Genomic DNA, 25,878 nt, shown 5'->3' with positions numbered 1-25,878 from the left:
TTTTTTTCTTTAATGTGATTGTTTCTAACACATTTATAAGATTATTTCCTTATTGCTTTGTATGTCCCTCCCCCACAGTATAACCCCTGCTTTCACTGTATTTGATGTTGGTATAATTTGTGGAGGGGAAGGGGAAAAATCGTTTAAATAGGGATACAGGTGGTCCTCTCATTGCAACAATGAGACTTACAATTTGTTATTTCAAAAACGAACTTTAGAACTTTGGGGGAGAGGATGGGATGGGAAGGGTAAACAAAGGAGGAGGCTACAATGCTTGACAAGAAATATACTCATTATATTGCCAATGTAATTGTAACCCCTATGTACAGTATTTTCCCAATAAAAAAGTGTAAGACAAAATTGTGACTACATAATGTTAAAAGGTCAATTCATCAGGAAGGTAAAGCAGTCATAAAAACATGTCCATCGTTATGTCAGAGCACCCATATCTATAAAATGGAATAGGACCAAGAATATATTTGAGAAATCTAGATTTCGTTGCAAATAACAAACTACCATCATTTCTCAAAGTAGATAGAAAAATATAAAATTTCATTAAAAATTTTCCATTGAATTATATTTCTGTTTTATTTATTAATTTTTTGAGGAATAACTGAATATATTTAATGAAACTAATTTCATAAATTTAATTATTAAAAAGTTCAGTATCATTCCTTAGGGGTTCACACCTCTACTTGTTGCTATCCAGAAGACTGAGATCTGAAGTTCAATGTTTAAAGCCAGCTTAGACATACAAGCTTGAGAGACTCATCTACAATTAACTAGCAAAAAGCTAAAAACAGAGGTAGGATTTAAGTGGCTGAGTGCATAGCCTTGACCAAAAATGCTAAAGGACACCACTCAGGTTCTGAGTTCATGTCTCAATACACACACACACACACACACACACACACACACACACACACAAATAAATAAATAAACAAATAAAATAAGTGAATGGGTAAAAACAGCACCCCCTCCCCAAACAGATAGCTCTAGGAGGGACGCCAGGATCTATTCTCAATGGATAATGAAGACAATTGTTCTTACTTGGAGAAAATGTATGCCTTCTCAAATTCCCTCCACTTGCTGATATAGGAGAGATGCTTCACAGAAAGTCTTCCCAGTCAAGAGTACATGGGCTGGAGCACTGGCTTTCCTAGCTTGAGCTTGAAGCTTGACATGGGAAATTGTAAGCTCTCAGGATTTGCCTCTCCATCTCTATAATGGGATGTCTATGACCTCTTTAATATAATTCTTGTGACAAATGGCATAATGCATGAAAAACACCCATCATCCATCGGTATTGCTGGCATTAGAGGACATGTTCTCCAACATAGTTATTTATATAAAGTTCCACAAATGTTAAAGTGTTGATTCACTTGTTGAAATTTTTACTGTAACAACCCTTATTTTATCCTCATCTGTAAAATTTCACACAGTGATGAATCAAGAAGCTTTGACTTTAGGGACAGTGATCATAATCTGGTTCTTGAAACCCAGTCTGCCCTGCCAAGCCTGTTATAGTTAATTTTAAGTGGCTTCTTGAAAAAGACTTTCTTTCCTATTCCATGAACATAGATCTCAAAAATCAATTTTACTCACAGTTTAAAGCATGCTTTACTACTATGTCAACAAACAGAATGTGCCAATACATGACTTAACAGTGTTCTTCAGTATTTATTACCTAATAAGTTTTAGAAGCTCACAGTTCACTTTACATTCATAGATACATTTACACAGATAGATAGATGTGCTCTTATTTTGATTTTGTTAATGTATTTTCTTTAGAAGATGAAATCACAGTATCTGGTAGAAAATAGTGTGTAGAATCAGATTTGAATGTCAATATGGTAAAAAAATGCCGATTAAAATTTTTAAGTTATAGGCACTTTATCTCTGTAACACTATGATCAGTGCTCAACTTTTCCCTTTTTAGACTCTTGCCTGGCCCCAGCACTTTTCTGATTGTCCTATGGCCCAGCCATCAGTCCTCCCTTGCCTTGTCCTGTGCCCTCTTCCTGACAAAGGGTTATCTTGTGTTGGTTGCTTATCATGGCTTCATGCTTGTTCCCCTTGTAAAGCCATGGCCTCTGTTATCCGCACAAGGCTGAAAGAGATTGGAAAATTTCAAGGACAGCCAGAATCCATCATGGTGAAGGGATTCTTAGATGAGATTGAATCTGAGAACCAGCAGCCCGGGGAGCTGCTTCTGGCATCCTTTGGTCACTGGTCCATAGGAGCTGCAGGCTCTAGTTGGACATTGCTTCAGTCATGTGATCACATCTGTGCCACAGAGGCTTAGTGTTTGCACTTTTCCCATGGCAACAAGAATGCATATCATTGTGTATCTTTCCTTATAGACTTTTCAAAACTAGGTATCAGGAAGAAACACCATACCAGGCCCTTTCAGTCTCAGTTCCTCTCTGTGATGGATAGCACTGAATCTGGCTAGGTAGCACACCGAAAGTAAGGGGACTAGTTGGTTAACTGTGTGGCAGGTAAAGTGACAGTGGTCTCATTCCATCTCCACTAGCAATAGTATCTATGATTATCGTTGGTAAGAGAGGAAACAAGGCAATATTTGAAAAGCCCTGCAAATGACTTGCGTGAAGCTCACTTATACACAGCAAGACTGGACCTGGGTATCTCTAATGACATGAAAGAGTGTTTCAAGAGCCCACAGCAGAAAATATGAGGCCCCCTTCAGGCCTGGAAAAGGAATTGCAGCAGCAATAATCTACAACCATGCTAATCTTCCTTATATTTGCACAAGACTACTGCACTTTTTTTCCCATCTTCAATAAACAAGTCTTTTTTAAAATGATATAAATTACTTGATTACATGCACACAATTCAAAAATACTGGAAATAAATTGAGTTATTAGGATCTTTTAGAATATATATTAACTTTGAATAACCTTAACAATAGTGTGACCTTTGAAATTCACCCTTGTCAATTATATAGTATATTTCCAATTTATACAGTGTGGCAGGTAATTATTAGCTATGTTTTTAAAGTTTTTTTCTCCCAGGTAAATGTAGAGGAAATATCAACTATGTATTTTTTTGAATTCCATGTATATAAAGAAATACCATTAGATATGTGCTTAGGGATACAAATTACAAACCAATGAACTGGTAATTACTAATTCTAACATTTTTCCCTTTTTATTGTCTTTAAGTGTACAGTGGGGTTTTAATTCAACATACCAGTTTATGAGTACAATGCATCTTGATCCATGTCACCTTTTTTTTCAAACCCTTCCCTTTGCTGTATCCCATACTTAATCCACTCAGCTTGTACACTTGTTCATGTAGGGCTTATACATTCTTAAGCTCTTAACCATGCCACAACATTCTGTGTGCTTCATCTCCCATTGGATGTCATTTTTTTTGTGTGTGTGTGACAGTCCTGGAGCTTGAATTCAGGGCTTTGACCTTGTTCAAGAGTTTTCGTTCGGAGGGCTGAACTCTACCATTTGAGCCACAGCTCCATTTCCTGCTTTTTTGGTGTTTAATTAGAGATAAGAATCTCATAGATTTTTCTATCCAAACTGGCTTTGAACTGTGGTCCTCAAATCTCAGCTTCCTGAATAACTATGATTCCAGGCATGAGTCACCAATGTCCAGCTGCAATGTAATTTTAAGGTGAGTTTGGCTAAAATGGCAATATCTGTCCTTCTAATCTTTGTCATATGCTCATTGTATTAATTACAGTGTTGACTATTCACAAGCATTAAAATATTGTAAAAGTGATGGAAAGAGGGATTACTGTTATTTAAGTCAGGTACTGAGTGCATTTCTTTTTGAACAATGTCGCTCCTTCCATCATTTTATCCCAGTGTTCTGATACCCCCAAGTCTTACAGTTCATTTCCCACAGTGTCTAACATCATTGCTGAAATTTTGATATTACCACTTAATATAAACAAAGAAGAGTCCACAATCTAGAATCTTGATGAAAAGAAACTACCAGATGCTTAGTGATCCATTGTGTATATCCTCAATTCTGTTATTATTCCCCCATTCTCTGTTTTGATTAGGGATATTTCATACTCTCTAAAGATATATTTCCTGAATATTCTCTTGCTAAAATTTTCTGTGGACAAAATCAGTAGAGGGAAGCAGGGCTTCTATTGTTTCAGATCTCTGAGGTGTTCCAGACTGGTTGGTTGTTGTTGTTCATTGTTGTCCAAGTCCCAGAGCAAATACTCTTCCATGAAGCATTTTCTGGTGTCACCAAATACATGTTAATATTGTATCTTGCTCATATTGTATGATGTTTAGCAAATTGCAACATTTGTTTTGCATTTTCTCCTTCTCCCACAGTCTGCTGTTAGGATGACAATATAAAAATGAATATAAAATATTTCTTAATCATTTTTTTATTGTGAAAATACCATACAGAGGGGTTACAATTACATGGGCAAGGTAATGAGTACATTTCTTTCTTTTTTTTTTTTTTTGGGTCTGGTCGTGGGGCCTGAACTCTGGGTCTGGGCGCTGTCCCTCAGCTCTTCAGCTCAAGGCTAGTGCTCTACCACTTGAGCCACAGCGCCACTTCTGGCTTTTTTCTTTTTGCTTATGTGGTGCTGAGGAATCAAACCCAGGACCTCGAGCATGCAAGGCAAGCACTCTACCACTGAGCCACCTTCCCAGCCCAATGAGTACATTTCTTATCAAGCATTGTTTCCTCCTCCTTTGTTTCCCCTTACCATGCCTTCCTACCCCCCCTCTCCTGCCAAAATTATAACGTTCATTTTTCGACATAACAACTTGTACATCTCATTGTTGCAATGGGTCCACCTGTATCCCTAGTTAAACGATTTGTTTTTTGTCCTTCCCCTCCGCAAATTATACCAATATCAAATACAGTGAAAGCAGGGGTTATACTGTGGGGGAGGTACATACAAAGCAGCAAAGAAATCATCTTATAAATACGTTAGCAGCAATCGTATGAAAGCAAAAACATTTGAATACTTATCTTGGGGTTCATTTCACCTAACATCAACTTATCTGACCATTTCTGCTTGTCTCAGACATATACGACTTATTGCAAATAAGGGAATCCATGGTACCTATGTTTCTTTGGGCCTGGCTTACTTCACTTAATAAAAAATGCTCAACTTCTCTAGCCATAAAATATATGCAAATCAAAACAACATTGAGATACCACCTCACCCCAGTTAGAATGGCTATAATCAAGAACTCTAATAACAAAAGATGCTGGAGGGGATGTGGACAGAAGGGAACCTTACTGCATTGTTGGTGGGAGTGTAAACTTGTTCAACCACTTGGAACATAGTATGGAGGTTCCTCAAAAGACTCCACATAGAGCTCCCCTATGATCCAGCAATCCCACTCTTGGGCATTTACCCAAATGTGCACAAACAAGACCACACTAAAGCTACCAGCACGACTATGTTTATTGCAGCATTATTTACCCCAGCTAAGATATGGAACCAACCCAGATGCCCCTCAGTAAATGAATGGATCAAGAAAATGTAATATATATATAATGGAATTCTATGCCTCCATCAGAAAGAATGACATTGCCCCATTTGTTAGGAAATGGAAAGACTTGGAAAAATTGTATTAAGTGAAGTAAGCCTTAATCATTTTTCATAGGCTAAAATCACCTGATGGTTGTGGAAAGGGAATCGCATCATTGTAGTAGGTTCCAAAGGCATGGATAATAGAGAAAGAGAATGCTCAGCATACACACAGGTTGATTTGGGAGTTAGTGTTTAGCACTTTTATAATGGTCTATGGGAATTCTGGAGTTGTCTGGTAGTAATTAAAGTACAACAGAAATCAGAGTCAGAAGGAAGGAAAACAAATGGAGGTGTCTATAAAGTTCTAATCTGTGAAAGTAGCGGTAAATCCTGGATTACAGTCAATCAAGGAAAGAGAATAGGGTGGGGAGAGGTCATAAACCAAAGCACTGGCTATAGAGCTCAGAGTTTGGTTATAGCCATGAACAGGACAACTGTAACACAAGGGTAGAGATTGAGTTTTGCTAGGATCGTTTTCATTTTGGTACTTGCCTAACTTGTTAGATTATGTTTTTTCTTTAAGATGGGGAGTTACATTGAGGTTCTTGGTACTTTATTTAGTGGTATGTCCTGAACAAATTTAGTTCAGGAGATAGCTTGAAGTCCAAATAAAAGTACTTATATAGATTTGGCAAGCTTTTGAGTTCCTTGAATAATTCCTTTAAGTAAAAACATAAATAAAAACAAAAACAACAACTTATTTCCTGGATAACACTTATAACAAAAACAACAACTTATTTCCTGGATAACACTAATTTGATTACTGAGTCAAGGGAGGACAGCCCTGTTGTGTTTGGCTTTGAGACCCGAGGATTAGAGCTGTACTCAAATCCCAGCTCCACTAAAATGAACACTGGGGCCTCACCTGTTACTGAACTTCTGAGAATATCTACTTTGTCACATGTATAATGAAGCCAATGGTATCAAGATCATATGGTGCTTTCAAGGTTAAATGTAAGAATTTACATAGGAGCAGGGAATATGAAGGGGCTAATGATGAAAACATTATAATGGAAAATCCATGGCATATTGAACTTCAAATGTCTGCTATGGGTGAGTTTCTTCAGTTTTATTCACAAGCTGCACCTAAGAGTACACCTTCATAATTATTTCCAAAATCCAAGGGAAGAACACCAGAGTCTTACCTATTTACACAAGCATTGCTCTCTCAGGGGAGTTAGTAGCTCACCCCAGGACTTTGCACACATGGAAAATGGGGGTAATGACAATGATGACCTCATAACCTCCCAGAATATGGCAAGAATTTCACAGTAGTTCTTGGTAAAAATGAATAACAGCCAGCCATGAACAAAGCTTTGTGGTTTTTTTAAAGCAGGTATACTTAAAAGGTTAAGAAAAACAGAAAAGTTAATTTTAACAATACATTGTGTCCAGACACAACATCTCAAATCTTCTGATTTCAGCAAAGAATAGAATTCAAGTGGTTGATACGATGTTCTGCTTTTTTATTGCAATCTCCTCAGATAACCATGTATAAGTGTGTACTATTTTTTTCTTTTAATGCCCCTACCCAGAGCAGGCTGGGACCCTCCAATTGGTTCACACAGATGTCCCTTGTCTCAGGGTACCTGTGGCTTTGCCTTATCTAGGAAAAGGGGAAAAAGAAAAATGGAATGCAAGTCATCTATTTTGTCTTTCACAATCCATATATTAAATCCTATCCTTTGAGGTCATGGAGTTAAGAGGTAGGTCTTGGAAAGGTCATTCAGTCATTAGATCGAGGTGCTCAAGCATGTCTAAATGCTCTTAAAACACAGGCTGAGGGGCATGTTAGCCCTCCCCCTCTTTTCCACTGAGGAGCTACCATCATAAAGATTGTACCCTTACTAGACAGGTCCTAACACATTGATCTAGGCCTTCCCACCTTTCTGAACCATGAGCATCACGTCTCTATTATGTGTGAATTACACAGTCAAAACCATTTTTATTATAATAGCACTAACAGCAAGTCATACTGCAGGCAGGACTCGAATCTCATACATGTGGACCCTCCTTCTCTACCCTGCTCCATTTCACCTTGCCATTAAAGCTGTCTCTCCTGATACCTCTGGTCTTGTCCTTATGCACTGTTACTTTTCCATGAATCTGATTTTTTTGTTTTGTTTCTTAGCATTATTCTTTGCTACTGATGCTCTATTTTGACACTAGATTATTCATCTTTCCCTACTGCAAATTGATCTAAAGACCTTGCTTTTCTTTGGTCTTGGCTCTATAGTTGAGTGGCTTTAGTCAACAACCCTAAGGGGCTCTATGTTGCAGCAAGAGCTGCATCCTAACAGCTAGGATGAGAATATTTTAAAAACAGAAACCAAAGTGGAAACAGCAAACTATCTGAGAGCTGTGTCTAATGACATAAAATGAACCTAAACTGTGCCTTGATTGTAAAAGAGAAATCAATTTAGAAAGTATTGACTTGGAAGAACTTAATTGCTCATAAAATTAATTTATGGATGACTTTATTTGATGTTTGGAAACAGGAATACAAATGAGCCAACACTGATGTTTATGAATTTCCATGGCTAGCCAAGAAAAGGTAACTGACAGGGAGAGAAAATTGAAACAGATGAGAAGGTGAGCGTTGTTTACTCTCCATGGAAAACATCTCTTATTTGCTTATAAGCAGTGGACAGTTATAAAACTATCCAACAACATGAGTTATAGACATATTTAAAACTGCAAAATAACCATCAAAATTGAATCAAAGTTTCAAACTTTTCAGTGACTGATGTGTTTTTAAATTGATTTAGGTTTATGTGAGCTTTTATACACAATTAAAGAAAATATTTTCTGAAGAAGTTATAGGATAAATAATTTGAGATCATTTAAGTCCCAAAGAGCCACCAAAACAGAATTTTCCTGCTAAGATAGCCACAGTTTAAGGCAAAGTATTTACAGGCAGAGGAATCATGTTATTATACCAGAGGATGAACAGAAAATATGGTTGTGGTTGGGGGAAAGGGATAGAGGTGTGTGTCTGCATGTATGGTAGAGTAGTAGTATTTTTGTCTTGTATTGTGTTGCATTTTGCTGGTCCTGGGGCTTGACTCAGGGCCTGGGCACTGTCCCTGAGCCTGAGTGCTTGTGTGTGTGTGTGTGTGTGTGTGTGTGTGTGTGTGTGTCTGTGTATGGGGGTGGGGGTAGAGTAATATTTTTTATTATTTACACCTTTAAATTTTGGTTTTACATGCTAGTTATTTCATCTAAGAAAAACAACGACTTTATTAAATAATATTTTGCAATTTTGGTCTGCATTTATATTTGAGTTAAAAACTGAATACAATTTACTCTTTGGATGTTAACTTAAATACTTAGTTACATATAACTTATAATTGCTTTATTAATTCATAAATAATGCTCGATTTTTAGTAGGGGGAAATCCTAGGTTATAATGCAATACTAATTAAGCAACTCATAATACATACATTCATGCTTTAAATTTTTAGGTTTTCTATTTTAAAAATATCGTAGCGAACTTACATTTATCTAGCACCCAATGTGTGGAAATGTTCTTCTAGATGTGCTAATGTATGTGGCAAAAGTAAGTCTTCATAGCAATCCTATGTTAGAAAATAATCCTTCTGTGAGAAAATCTAGATGTGGGAGGTTAACATTGCTAACCGCGTAGCAGAGCCAGGCTTACTAGATACTGCATCTGGCTGGATCACCCAGCAGTAAGCACCTACCTCTGTCTGTTTCTTACTGATCCTCCTGTCTCAAAAAACTGACCATGACACAGACCTCCGTGTCTGCAATAAACCCCTTTATTCTTTAAATTGCTGTCTTCATGTTAGAAGGTTTCTCTGAGACATATCTGATTATATATGTGAGCAAGGCCAGAGGCAAACAGAAGAAAAAGTATGTGAAGTGCACTAATGCCCAGCACAGATAAACAAAGAACGAGGGGAGCTGGGAAATCTGTGTTTACTTAAGTTGCTTTAAATGAGAAGGATTGTCCAATCAGATTTTATAATTGGATATGATCAAGTCTCCAGTTATTTATTTATTTATATTTGGATCCGGTCGTGGGGTCTGAACTCTGGATCTGGGCACTGTCCCTACACTCTAGTTCAAGGCTAGCGCTCTACAGCTTGAGCCACAGCATCACTTCCGGCTTTTTTTTTTTTTTTGCTTATGTGGTGCTGAGGAATCGAACCCAGGGCCTCAGGCATGCAAGGCAAGCGTTCTACCACTGAGCCACCTTCCCAGCCCTCCAGTTATTTTTTTAGCCATAAAATTTATGGTTTTCCAAAATAATTAAAGCATTGAAAACTTGCTAAGTCTATTGTAAATTACTGTGTTAGATATCTTAACGATGCTCAGAAAGTAGAAATAATTCCAAAATATATTATCCCAACTTCTAAATTAAATCAAAGGGATTTGATATAGAGTAAATGGTATCATTATTTAAAAAAGAGAAACTAAAACTAAATCAGAGTCAAATGATTATGAAGAGCCCATGTGAAAAATGGGTTTAAACCAAGAAAGCATCTATAATTAAGTAGAATATCTATTTTAATTTGATAGCAAATATTGCAAAAAGAACTATATCTTATTGAAATAGGTTTTCAGAGATCATTTAAAAGCCTAGTTTTTTTAAAGTCTCTACAAAACTATTGAGATGTCCTTGACCTGAGTTGGGCCTTCCTTAGTTGAGTGCATTCCAAGAGATAAGTGACAAAGAAATACTTGGAAAAGTTTGCAAAACGCAAGTTTCCAAATATAGTTATTTATAAAATCCAATGACACATTTTCATTTCCATTATATAAATACTAATATATATAGTATAATACAACATACATTATACTATATATATATATATACATATTATATATGTCCATTATATAAATACTTTAAACATCAGGTAAAAACCCAACAGGTAATTATATAGCATCACAATTTTTCTGTGAAAGCAATTTCAGTCACTTTGTTGTATGTGACAATGACTGGGATATGGGAACTTTGAAACTATGATATATATTACATCTATATTTATAAAATGTTATGCATATATGGTGTAAGCATAGTATACGTTACATATATATATTTATATATGTTCAGTATATATAATGTATGTGTGAATATAGTATGTGTATATATTATAATTTTTGTGTATACACACATATGTATAAATATACATATATATGCACATACATATATGTGTGCACATACATATATTTACATATGTATGTGTTATATACATATATGTATATATACACACATACACTATAATATATACATATATTAATATATACAATATATATATATACCTTATATACACTGCAATATATTTTCTTCAGTACTGAAGTTTGAACTTGGGGCCTCATGCTTCTTACACATTATATTATATTAATAACACATCATTATGATAAACAATCAAATTTAAATTGTACACAGAATAAAAATAGTAAATATACACTCAAATAATCCACCATTCAGCTTTAACCACTATCATCAACTTTTTGGCATGATAACTTTGTTACCAATCTATGTAGCTTTATAGAATATATTACAGCATAACTTAACAATCATGCTACAAAACAGGTAATCATTAAAAATTTGAATCCTAGAATTCCTGTTCTACATGCTTTTACCCATAAATTATATGATACACTCTATTTTCATATTTAAATAGTTATTTTTAATAATTACTTATATTTGCAAATTATTACTGCTTTATGATTTAATATTATTGGGAATCTTGCCTGAAATGTTGATAATAAAGATATTTAACCATATCTAATAAGACATAACAAAAGAATATAACAAGTCAATGTAAATCTGAGCACAGAATCAGAAGAACAGCCATGCTGTGCATTGATAATGCAGGACATTGGGAGATGAAGAATACGGGGTTTCCAAAGATTCAGTGATGATGCATAAATTCATAAAACTGTTCTTCTATAAAGATTGCCACTGCTCACTAATGTTAGTGTTCTTTGAGGTCTTTGGTTCTGGCATGTGTGCTTAGTTTGGTCATATAATTGTCTATTTATTTGGCCAGTATCAGAGTTTTAACTCAAGGCTTTGTACTTGTGAGGCAGGCTTTCTACTACTTGAGCCAAGCCCCCCCCCACCATTATTGTGTTAATAGATATATGTTTTTAATATGGTCCTGTGCTTTCATTTCTTTTGGTCTTAGACCTTATTTCTCCTAATATCTAAGTAGCTAAAACTGAAACATATGACAGAGCTAGTTTCTATATTTTTATATAAAGTCTATTTGAAGGATGCCAGGTATTGTTATTGAATTATCCTGAAGAAATACTAGCAAATTATGCTTATGGAATTTACTAGATTATTAATGTTTCTTTCCTCTGAAAATCAAACTAACAGAATGCCTAGCCAGTGAATGAATAAGTGTATATGCATGCATTCTTCAAATGTGTTCTAGCAACTGAGCTGTTTGTTCACTAAAAGTCACTTTTATATATCCATAAACAAGCTTTACATTTGTCTTTTTTCTTTTCTTCTGGTCAGGCATGATGCTTGAACTCAGGGCTTGGGCACTGTCCCTCAGCTCTTCAGCTCAATGCTAGAACTCTACCACTTAAGCCACAATGCCACTTCTGGTTTTCTACTGGCTTATTGGAGAAAAGAGTCTCACATACTTTTCTACCTGGGCTGGCTTTGAACCGTGATCCTCAGATCTCAGCCTCGTTAGTAGCTAGGATTACAGGTGTGAGCCACTGGAGCCCAGCAACCACTTGTCATTTTATGGTTATTATACAACTAAATCTAATTGATAAATAATAATGTTAAAATGAATCTTATGAAGACCAAAATTTTAGAAGCATTTGAAAATGTGACTTACCACAAGCAGGAAATGTCTAATTGTGAAAAATGTAATTCAATATTTGTTCATGTTATTCATTAAATTCTTTCAAAGTGTTATTAAAATCTTTCTATTAAGAAATATATGTTTATGAAATTAGGAAAGTAACATGATCCGGCACTATTTACTGATATTAATTTGCCATTACATGTTATGAACAACCTTGACTCAACATTGTTCCTACAAACTTCTCCAGTTAACATGGAGTTTGTCATTCCAACATAAAATTATTTCATAGGTAAAAATCTTTAAAATGTATATGAAATTATTACATAGCATTTAAATAACTGAAATAATTTTATTTCACCTAAAAGTACTATTTATCTCATATATAATTTCACATTTGTTTGATCCAATAATAAGGAATTTTTTTCCACAAGTCCTTCATAAATATGACATTCATATGTATATTATATAACACACTATATATGATATATCATGTATATAATCTATATATCACATATTATATAACACACTATATACTATATCATGTATATGATATATACATCATAGCCCATGTATATTACTTAATATACTGCATAATATATGGTATCTTTTATATTGTATATATGTGTGTGTGTGTGTATATATGCATATAAATATGTATATATTATCCTCTCTTTTTACATTGCTGGTTAAAAAGCTATCCTCAAATTCTACATTGTCTTTTGAGAATCTAGGTTGCCGTTTTATATGTTCTTTTATTTTTTGCATCATTAGAATTTATTATTTAATCTGACATCTTAATCAAATACAGGTTTAATATTTTCATGAAAATCTTAGGTAGTTGGCACTGTCTGCCTTTCTAAAGGAAACTAATATTAGCTGGATGTATCACTTTATCTACTTACATAAGAATATTCAGCGACAATTAACTAAATCAATTAAGTCAATAGGAGATATCACTGGGGATATTTTAATTTTTTCATTCATCCTTGAACTGACTGAAATTACTCAGTGGAAAGCATATTTTCTCAACAAGTATTGATTGCCCACATCTCTTTATCAACAATTTGATTGCCTAGAGATTATATTGGAATAGTAAAGTGAAAATAAATGCTAATTTTTAGTAAGTTTTTTTATTGTAAAAATACTGTACAAATGGGTTACAGTTATATGAGCCAGATAATGAGTACTTTTCCTATCAAGCATTGTTGCCTCCTCCTTTGTTTTTCCCCTGTCATCCCTTCCCTCCCACCTCCACAACTAGATTGCCCCCTTACCTAAAATGTAAAGTTTGTTTTTCAGTATAGTGTCAATAGGGTCAAACTGTATCCCTATTTAAACATTGTGTATTATCCCTTCCCTTCCCCAAATTAGACTGACATCAAATGCAGTAAAAACAGGGGTTATACTGTTGGGGAGGAAAATACAAAGAAACAAAAAAATCACATGTTACACTATAAATACTTTAGAATCAATAGCAAGAAAGAAAAAACAACACTTGTGCCCTGATCTTGGGGTTCATATTGCTTAACATCATCTTATCTGGTCATAGCTTTTGAATTTTCTACTTGTCCCAGACATATAGTTGTTATTGCAAATAAGGGAAACCATGGGACCTATGTTTCCTTGGGTCTGGCTTACTTCACTTAGCATAATTTTTTCCAAGTCTTTCCATTTCCTAACAAAAGGGGCAACATCATTCTTTCCGATGGAGGCATAGAATACCATTGTGTATATATACCACATTTTCTTGATCCATTCATCTACTCAGGGCCATCTGGGTTGGTTCCATATCTTAGCTATGGTAAATAATGCTGCAATAAACATAATTGTGCTGGTAGCTTTAGTATGGTCTTGTTTGTGATCATTTGGGTAAATGCCCCAAAGTGGGATTGCTGGGTCATAGGGGAGGTCTATGTGGAGTCTCTTCAGGAACCTCCATAGGGCTTTTCAAAGTGGTTGAACAAGTTGACACTCCCACCACCAACAATGCAGTAGGGTTCCTTTCTGACCACATCTCCTCCAGCATCTGTTGTTATTAGAATTCTTGATTCTATCCACTCTAACTAGGGTGAGGTGGAATCTCAATGTTGTTTTGATTTGCATTTCTTTTATGGCTAGAGAGGTTGAGCATTTCTTCATGTGTCTATTGGCCATTCTTATTTCATTTTCAGAGAAGTTTCTCTTTATGTCTTTAGTCCACTTATTTATTGGACGGTTGTTTCTTTGAGGATTTGTTGTTGGGGATTTAGTGTTTTGAGTTCCAAGTATATTTTAGATATGAGACCCTTGTCCATTGTATGGCTAATGAAGATCTTCTCCCAATCTGTGGGCTTTCTATTGATGTTGCTAGCTATGTCCTTTGCCATTGAGAAGTTCTGCAATTTCATGCAATCCCATTTGTCTAACCTGTCTTTGATTTGTGTGTTTCTCGGTCTCTATTAAGAAAATTTCGGCCTGTGCCAAGAAGATCTAGGGTTTCTCCTATTCCATCCTGTAATGTTTTCAGGGTGTCTGCTTTGACTCCAAGGTCTTTGATCCATTTGAAGCTGATTCTGGTGCAAGGTGTTATATACGGATCTACTTTAGTTTTCTATGGGTGATTAACCAATTTTGGCAGCACCATTTACTGAAGAGGCTGTCTTTCTTCCATTCTATTTTTTTATCTCCCTTATCAAAAATTAGATGGCTATAGGTCTGGAGGTTCATTTCTGGGTTTTCAATTTTATTCCAGTGGTCCTGAAGTTTCTTCTTGTGCCAGTACCAAGCTGTTTTGATTACTATGATTTTGCTGTAGACCTTAAAATTTGCTATTGATATGCTTCCAGCATTGTTCTTTCTGTTAAGGATCGTTTTTTCTATTTGGGGTCTTTTTAAATTCTTATTTTAACTTCTTTCTTTATGAATTAATTAGTAAGTAGCCTCCAAGTGGGAAATAGCAGGGCTATGAATGGGTGGATATGAGTCCTTGTGAGGCTTGTTTGCATATGTCCAGACTTATACATTTTGTGTCTTTATAACTTAATGCACGTAAAAAATTAGATAAGGTTCAATGCATCATAATTATTGTTATTGATTCCAGATCATCCTCAGGGTAGCTAATATGTGCTTCAAATAGCCAGTCATCCTGGGTGTTTCTTTGCCTTGGATGTTGAATCATTCCCTTATACAAACTGCTCCAGAATAGAGTCTATCCTTTCTCTATTGAGCCTCCCTTTTTGTGTAAACAGGTACTAGAATCTGAACTCAGGGTCTGATATTGTTAAGCAGGTACTCTGCCACTTAAGGCATGCCTCCGCCCTCCATTGAGCCTTATTGGCCTTTAGTGAAGAAAAGTATTTAGGTTCCCTGCACTTTCTGTGTTCTTTCTTATTTTTATTGTAGGAAATCATGGGAAAATTCAAGAAGAAGAAATAAAAATAAACCTAACAGATATAAAAATATATGGTTTAAATAAGTTTTAAATTACATAGAGATGTAAATAAATGATAAATGGGTATATGTATGCATGTACATATGCACAAAGTACAGCAGAAATAGGTCCTATACATCATGAAGAAAACATATATACATACTATAAAGTATACTTCATACATATACATGCACCATGCATGAAATGGGATCTATGACATATGCTATATATAATTGTAACATATATGATATACACATATGTTACATATAGGCAGCTATATTCCCACATACAAAGTCATCAAATAACAAAAATTTCCACAGGTCTTTCAGAGTTTTCTAAATATCCTAAAATAAAGAAAAAAATATGTTAATGCTACTTATCTGATAGTTTTCTTAGTCCATGTTAGAGGACATTACTCAAAACTTCAAGAATAAGCCAGGTGCCAGAGGCTCATGTCTGTAATCCCAGTCACTCAAGTGGCTGAGATCTGAGGATCACAGCTCAAGCCAGCCTACACAGGAAAGTCTGTGAGACTCTTATAGTTCTATGGTTTAAGTGGTAAAGAACAAAAGAAGCTCAGGGACAGTGCCCAGGCCCTGGCAGGGAAAAACAACAACAACAACAATAACACCTCACATCCTAACTTATCGGGCAATAACTCAAAAGATTCTATTAATATTGTACAGCAAGATAATGATTCAATGTTTTCATTTATCTCTTGTAGATTTTATTCTCTGCACTGCTGTATACTTTTATCACAAGATGGTCAGGTTAGCTATTTTCTTACTGGTTATAACATATATTTTGAGTAAGTATAAATTCTTGTGCTTTAAAATATTTAGAGCTGTTTTGTTTTATACAAACGTTTATTCATGGAGTTTAAAACATAATTATATTCACCTTGTGATTCCTCTTTGTTTTTATTCCATTTTGCCTAAGGCAAGGTACTTACTGGAGTATATAGTTAAATTTATTTGTATTTTAATTAAATATAAGAATGTTTTATTATTTAGGAAATGACATAGAGCACAGTATAGGCTCAAATTGTTTCTCAAAAAAATCTGCAGTTAGAATTTGCATTCTGTTGCATAAATATTGTTTTGTGAGTATTAAAATATCCTCAGTCAAATGCACAGAAGAGATAAAGGATCTTGGCTGGGAATTCTAGAAATGTGTCTGTCTTCCCTTATGGATATCTGTTCACCAACACAAGAAGAGAGCATCTAGCGTTTTTATTCACCTGCTCTTTTGTTTGTACCATATAAAAAAGAATGCTCCCACTACAGCCATGTTTCTATGTTTCAATGTTAGAAACATAGGAAAATGATAAAACAAAGTAACAGAAAAAGGAGGAAATAAAAATTTCTATAGATATATTGAATATTATAATGCAGAAATTTTAAATACATATATTATGTTTAAGACTTTTGAAAATAACTTTATGTATTGGTTATTCTGTGTTTCATTCTAAACATATTTAAGGAATTTGGCCTAACACGGTTATCATAAGTACAATTTTAGCAGATCCAGTTTCACACATATAATCCTAGATACTTGAGTAGGTAAGATTTAAAGGATCACAATTTGAAGCCAGGTCTGGAAAATAAAATGTCAGGTACACTCCATCTTCAAACTGGCATAATATAAAAGCAAAACATACAAGATTGACTTACAACATTAGGGAGGAAGGGAAAGAGAGAGAGAGATAGTGAGAGAGAGAGAGAGAGGAACAATTTTGACCAAGAAAGGACAACTCTCCATGGCATTGTTATGGTCTTGGAGCCCCGATGATCTCTGTTTTAAAAGATTTACTACATCCAGCTTTCACAAGAATATTTTTAATATATATTTTTATTGTAAAGATACTGTACAGAGGGGTTACAGTTACATGAGTAAGGTAATGAGTACATTTCCTATCAAGTATTGCTACCTCCTCCTTTGTTTTTCCCCTACCATCCCTTCCCTCTCCACCTCCCCAACTCCTCCCTTCCCCACCCCAAATTTGTAAAGTTCATTTACTTCAGTGTCTCTAAATACCCCTCAGTAGATGAATGGATCAAGAAAATGTGGTATATATACACAATGGAACTCTATGCCTCCATCAGAAACAATGGCATTACCCCATTTTTTTAAGAAATGGAAAGACTTGGAAAAAATTATATTAAATGAAGTAAGCCAGGCCCAAAAAAACATAGGTCCCATAGCTTCCTTTTTTTTGCAATGACTAGTATACATCTAGGACAAGTGGAAAAAGTAAAAAACTATGCACATATGACCATATAAGGTGATGTTAAGCAAAATGAACCCCAAGCTAGAACCACAAGAGGTTTTATCTTTGTTGGTGGTGTTTCTAATGTACTTACAATGTACTATATGTGTTTTTGTTTCTTTTGTATGTTCTTCCCCCATGGTATAACTCCTGTTTTCACTGTGTAAGAATGTTATTAAGTCCATTTAGAAATAACTCATATCTTCAATAGTTGATTGCCCATTTGCTTATCTACTCCCTCAATAAGCACCAAGTCCCCCAAGTGATATAGCTCACCAGCCAAGCCAGCCTTGAGTCACTTTCACCAGAATCTCCCAGACATTGATAATTTCATATCCACTGGAAAGAACACCATGATCACCTGCCCCAACAAACCCATTCTTTACAATTAACGCCACTTTTCATTGTGTCCTGAGTGAGTAGCCTTGACCTCCATTTGTGTCATTCTCAATAAAGTCTTTTTTACATGTATTGGAATGCAATAATGGTTTCTTGACCTGGAAGGAAAGTAGAACTTTTCCAGTACTTTTATGGTGATAGTGACCATGACAGTAGGTTAGATATTGTTGCTGTTACTTTTCAAGTTTTGGAGACATTTTTTTCACTGCAGCTTTTTGATAGATATGGTGTGTATTCTATCTTCAGTCGACAAGCCTAAACCAAGAGAAACTGGGTAGCTTGTAGATGGCTCTCCAGATAAACCAAACTCTATTAAGTAATGGTCTTGTGGTCAAATCACTATGACCACACCAGGAGTAACCTTTGTGTATATGACAACGATGTTTTAAGGTTTCTATCACTATTCAGAATGCAAAAATAATTGTGGAAAGTAAAATATAGAAAGAGCAATTGGCTTAGCAATTTCATATTAAGCCATGTACTCAAAGCATTTTCCATCACTGGTATCAGAGAGATAGACTGATGTGTTCTTTTACCACAAGTTCAAAACTAGTGTTCAAACAAAGCCTGTTGTAGAAGTCTTTTCCTATTTTGACTAGAGATACTTGATAAGATTCAAGGAATTTTATACTTAAAAAGAGCTTTGGTTAAAAATAAAAACACAAGTACTTAACACTGAATTTTGGTTTTGACCTCATGGTTAGCAAACATAATAAAGCAGTTAAAATTTCATTTTTTACCGTCCTCAGAACCTTACAGTCTTTAGGTAAGTTCTTTAACTTTTGAGCCAAACCCCAGCCCTTTAGTCTTCAGTTATTGTTTTAATGGAGTCTCATATTTTTGCTTAGCATGGCCTTGGACTACAATCTTCTTGTTTATGCAGTAGAAATAACTGAGATTGTAGGGATATCCTACCATGACCAACTTATTTGTTGATATGGGAATCAACTTTCTGTCTCTCTGGTCTAAATTCTGATTCTTCCAGTCATATGGCAGATGTATATGTATATTTATTATAGACAATACCAGTGACATACCTATAATCTTAGCAATATGGAAAGCTGATACCCAAGGGATCACAGTTCAAAGCCAGCCTAGACAGAAAAGTCTGTGGGATTCCATCTTCAAAAATGAGAGCAAAAAACAACTGCATGATTGACTTGCTTGTAGAGCTCCAGCAGAGCAAGCAAACCAAGTGACGGTAAGGCACTGACTTCAAACCCTAGAATCACCACACGAAATGATTTTAAAAATTCATGAATTTGACCTGAAAAGCTGTGGCATTGAAATCTTGGGATAGAGTAGACAACACTAATGGCAGTGGGAGAGAACTCCTCAGATGACAGCAATTCCCTGTGACTGTACTACTTTTGAGTAGTTGAAGTTAAAACAATCCACCCAAGCCTGGTCCAGAAGCTATTCTTAAGGCTTAATTCAAAGCCAAACTGAAACAATCACTTTTCCTGTAGCTCCAGATGAATATAGACTTTAGATGAATATGTCCACTGAGACTAGCTGCTACTTAAGGCCTCATATAAGGAATTCATCAAAATATTATAATCCAGAATCACATGAAGAGAAAACTCATTTTAAAATATTTTAAAGGTGATGTACAGAGGGTTATAGTTATACAAGTAAGGTAATGAGTACATTTCTTTTTGAACAGTGTAACCCCCTACCACGTTTTCTCTCACTTCCCCCTACTCCCTACACCCCTCCTCCATGTGGTGAAGTTCATTTCCAACATAGTGACTCTTGGTGTTGCATTGGTTCACCCTTTGTCTTACCATTTCTATGATTCCCCTTCCCTTCCCCAAATCAGTTAAGCAAGTCTAAAGCAATGAAAACAACACAAGTGAAAACAAAACAAGAAATGAGTAGGAATCTGTAGGAGGGTAGATAATCTGCCTGGAACTTAGCCATGTCACGTCCAAAATTAGTTATGCCATTCAAAAATTTAAACTAGAAAAATCTCAAAAATGGCCTGGGCAACTCACATTTTAGCAGAGTGCAAATCTGTAATTTATTAGTGCTCGTGTTTGAGCATTCATTGAAGAATTCTAGGGCATAGCTTATTGCTATGCTTTCTGATTTAATGACAATGTAAAGTGGATGAATATCTCCCAGATTGGTAATATTGAGATTATATTAAAAGTTATCTTTATTTATTTTTCATTTTTATTGTTATTATTAAGTAGTTGTACAGAGAGTTTAAAATTCCACATGTGAGGTTTATAAGTTATCTTTAAATAATATAATATAAATTTGAATATAAAACTAAAATATCCTATTTGTATTTATATATTTTAAAAGCTATATAAAATATGATTTATGGGAAAATTACATTTCAATTGTTTATGTTTCATTGCTGGGATTAAACTCACAGTCCTACAAATGTGGCTGAACTTTTTTGTGATATATATATATATATATATATATGTATATATGTATATGTACATAATTGAAACAAAATTCATTTTGAAGAAACTTTTGTGCCAAAACTTAACATAACTATTACTTGGAAAAAATGTATTTAATAATGTCATAGTGCAGTAGTTGAATGTTTTAGCACTTGATTAGTTAAAATTATAAGTATACTTAACAGTCATATTTTAAAAAATCTTTTCAAAAAAACAAACTAAACAAATTCATTTATCTTTATTGACTTCAAACTATACCTTCTCATTTTGCAAGTTGGTTTTATCAATCCAAAAAATTCTCATTTATCTCTTTTTTCTGTAAATCTTTAAGAAAGTAACATGATTTAACTTTCCATAAGACATCTTTTTTTGTATCAAACTCTAGGGTTTAGTTCAATTTTTCAACTGTAAAAAATAGATAGAAGGTGGACTTAATCAATCCACATCCAAAACATTACAAATGTACTCTGAATATCTAAAGAAAGAAATCTATATGTATTACAAATATCAAGAATAATTATTTATGACAAGAGATATGTTAGTCCACCATATTACACATAAATTCATAAAATGTTGGCATCTTGAAAATAAGAGATTTTGAAAATACCATCAATTAATTGATTTATTTTTGGTACTGAATCTGGGGCTTACTCAAGGTCTGGTGCTTTCACTTGGCCTTTTAGCTTGAGGCTAGCTCTTCACCACATGAGCCACTTCCAGCTTTTTACTAGTTGATTGGAGTGATAAGTCTAACAAACTAATTCTGTCTGGGTTTTGAACCACAATCCCCAGATCTCAGCCTCTTGACTAGCTAAGATTGCAGACACAAACCACCAGCACATGATTCATTCACGTTTTAATAATCTGGAGAATTCAAGTTTACTTATATTATCTATTCAACACAGAAACATTTCATGACATTTTTACCAGTTAATTAGTATGATGAAGAAATTATACAAATTCATTATAAGATGCTAACACTATGTATGAAGCTAAATGTAAACATTATCTACTTATTCCCTGCCATATTCCTAGGTGTGGCTGCAGTCTCCCCTTGCATTTCCTCTGCTGGGTGGTAGAATTTGTGGTTTCTCTAAGCAGCTGACACATTTGACTGTGGAAGGACAGTGTGAGAATGGCTGCATGCTTCTGTAAGTGTCTGTGAAGAGAATGAAGAATACATTCAAAAGAAGCAAGCAAATCAAAAAAGACAGTTGGCCACTGAGAAAGGGAGAAGCACCCTGCTCTGTTCTCCATTCTCTTCTTTCCTTCCTTCCTGTCTTTGTCTTTGTTCTAGTGATTGATTTCTGCTTTTACACTGCCATACTCACATAAGGTACTCCACATGATTTCAGTCTTTGTGGACCCTTTCTTTGCTATCCAGTCTATAGCCAATTGTGCATTTGGCAAAACTGTTTCACAGTCTGGGAGAGTAGCTTTCCTTACCTGTCATCTCTCTGATTTTTAAATCATTTTTTCTAAGTCCCCAGTGATATCGGAGTTGATATTAGTTTCGTTTAGTTGATAGAAAGAGAGAATTGAAAACCTGGAGCTATGATTACACAATATTTGGTCATTTTAATCTTATTGATTCATTATTTCTATAGTGTGAAACTTATCAGGTGCACAGAAAGTTTAGTATCACTATCTTTCTGGTGACTTGAACTGTTATTATGATAACCTCTATAATTTTCTCTAATAATATTTTAATATAACATATATTTTGTTCAGTGTTAATTTGTTAGCCTAGCGCCTCCAATATTGGACAATGATGATGATGATAATGATGATGATGAATATATGATTTGGCTTCTGTTTCATATTTTAGTTATATCTATTCTATTACTTAAATAACCTCTGTATTCTTATAGTTTTAGGCATCAATTATTTCTATTAAACTATTGTTTGTGTATATATATTCTACTATAATGTAGTTTTATATTGAATGTGAGAAATTTCTCACATTATTAGGTACCATACAGTGTTTTACTTTTTCTACTTGTTACCTACATATTTTCTGTTATATTAAATAGAAAGAGTATAGTCTGTAATTCTAACATTCACCTTATAGTGCACTGGAAATTACTTAGCTACCAAATATTTTTATTAGTTATCTTGGTGAATGCAACGTGAACTCCTGAACTCTTAACCAGAATCTAATATAAATTATTTCTTTTATTTCTTTTAAGAATATGTTGAAGCTTTTGGAGAGTTCTCTGTATTCATGCCCTTATGGCAAACCTGTTGTTACTGCTAGAGTTACACTTTTCTGCTTTAAGTTAGTTACAGCATCCCTGACTCCCTATCTGGGGGGGCTTATCTTGTTTTTGTTAGGAAGACAAATGCCATTCTGATTTCTTGGCTTCTTTTTGTTTTATTTTATGTTTTTTAAAAATTCTTCCTGCACTTTTACAGTTACGTAAAAGGAGGACCTTTCCTTTTTATCTATTCACCCTGGGAGTGGCAATAATCCATGCTTGAGGATTCTGTACGTTTTCCTGCCCTTCCAGACCGGCTATTAATAACACCAGATCTACCAGGTCTCTGGGATTTCATCTATATCCCCCCATTCTTTTATCCCCCTTGCCTCCATTCTGCATATCTTGTCTAACTTGTCTTCACATTTTCTATTATCTGTCATTTTTTCTAATCCATTATTACATTTCATCATATTATTAACTCATTCTATTTTCAAGATTTTTTTTTATTTCCAGTCAGTCACTCTTTATGTTTTCCAAAGTTCTGTACGTTCTTAAGCTCACCTTCAATTTCCTCAGCACTGAACATAGCTGTTATGGTTTGAATATGAAATGTCTTCACAGGCTCATTTTGTGAACATGCAATGCCAACCTGATGGAACTAATTTACTAATTTGGCAGGTTCTCAACACATTAGAGGTGGTAGCTAGGGGAAGAAAGTGGATCCCAGGGAGCAATCCTATCAGACTTTATCTTGTCCCCTGTCTTCTCTTTGTTATCTGCTTCCTGTCTGCCAATAAGTGCAAGTATTTAGAGACCAAGGACTGAGTCCTTTGAACGTAGGAGCTAAATAAATCTTTCCTCTCTTAGGTTGTTTCTGTAAGTTATTTAGAGGAGAAATTTACCTAATAACAATAGTAATTCTAGGTCCTGTGTGAATAATTTTCAATCTAGATTGCCTGTGAGATTCTTTCCATGTTATAGTGTTGTGTGTTTTATTTGTTTGAAAAATTGTGTTATTGTATCCCCTCCAGCTTCTGGTTCCCCACTATTTTCACTGGATGATTATTATTGAATTTTTGTGTGTAATTTGCATCATTAGATGATATTTTTCTCAAGAATACACAACTTTTTTTTTCTTAATGCTGCCTGGCAACTCAGGCAAATTGAAATCATCTTAATAAGAAATAGAGAACATTGGGGTTTTTTCCTGCATAATAAATAAAAATATGCATACTGAAATGCAGGACACCAGCCATCCTTGCACGGACAGCTCCATGGTAGTGAGAATGTGCACAATTGTGCAGCCATTACCACCATCTTAGGTTCTACCACCATCTTAGGTTCTTTTCAACAGCTCATCACTCCCACCTTTGTTTTATATTTTGGATTAATGACATTGACAATGTTACATTCCTTACAGTCATGGACTCAAATACTCTTTCTCTTTGTGAATAACTTATTTTACTCTAACATACTGCCCTTAAAGTTCATTCATACTGCAATAGATATTGGAATTTCTTTGAGCTTCTTTAACAAAAGCATCATGTCTAGACTGGGTGTACTTCACTTCTGACCCAGCTTAAGGCCTATAGAGTGAGAAGGATCAACATACCAGCCTTCCTCGAACTCCAAACGGTGAAGAGTGATTTCTTATCTGTGAGTTTTCCAGAAATTCTTTAAAAAAAAGTAAAAAATGTATTATTTTTACACTGCTAAAATATATCTCAGACTACCTTATACACTGGTAAGTGTATCTCAGAATAAACTGTAGCTTCAGTGGATGAAGATATAAGAAATGCTTTGTAATCTTGGTCCAGTCATAGGTCAATATGTGGGGATTTTCATTCATCAAATCATCTCTTTAAAATTTGACATGAAGCCTGAAGCCAGTGGCTCAAGCTTATAATTCTAGCTACTCAAGAGGCTGAGATCTGAGGGTTGCAATTCAAATCCAGCCCCAGCAGAAAAGTCCGTGAGAATCTTGTCTTGAATAAATCATCAGAAAACAGGAAGTGGAGCTGTGGCTCAAGTGGTAGAGTACTAGCCTTGAGCTGAAGAGCTGAGGGACAGTGCCCAGGCACAGAGTTCAAGCCCCACACACAAAAAAACAAAAAAAAATTGACATGATCATAGTGGCATGATCAATGAATAACATATGTATGTGTGGAAATATCAGAGTAAATCTCATTAATTCATTGAATTAATATGCACTAATAGTTGTAAGGAAAATTAGTACAGTAAAAAAAATTACAAGGTGGGGGCTGGGAAGGTGGCTCAGTGGTAGAGCGCTTGTCTTGCATGCATGAGGCTCTGGGTTCAATACCACATAAGCAAAAAGAAAAAAAAAGCCGGAAGTGGCGCTGTGGCTCAAGTGGTAGAGCGCTTATCTTGAGCTGAAGAGCTGAGGGACAGTGCCCAGGCCCAGAGTTTAGGCCCCATGACCGGACCAAAAAAAAAAATTTACAAGGTGGAAAAATGGAGGAGAATGAGGAAAGATTCATTGTATTACCTGAGCTATGGATTTGAAACCTCTCTGTACCACCACTTAATCATTTTGAAAAATTTCCATCATTCTTCTCAAAGAAACATGTAATAAACCAATTTACACATAAAGTCATGAGATTATTTTATTGCAGAAAAATTGCTTAAGAAATTTAGTGATAACATGAAGAAATGTTCAACATCCCTAGCCATAAAAGAAATGCAAATCAAAACAACATTGAGATATTACCTCACCCCAGAAAGAACGGCAAAAATCAAGAACTCTAATAACAACAGATGCTGGAGGGGATGTGGACAGAAAGGAACCTTACTTCATTG

Source organism: Dipodomys ordii, unplaced genomic scaffold (assembly GCF_000151885.1).
Source record: "Dipodomys ordii isolate 6190 unplaced genomic scaffold, Dord_2.0 Scaffold234, whole genome shotgun sequence".
Lineage (NCBI taxonomy): Eukaryota > Metazoa > Chordata > Mammalia > Rodentia > Heteromyidae > Dipodomys > Dipodomys ordii.
Note: the sequence above shows the minus strand (reverse complement) of the source record.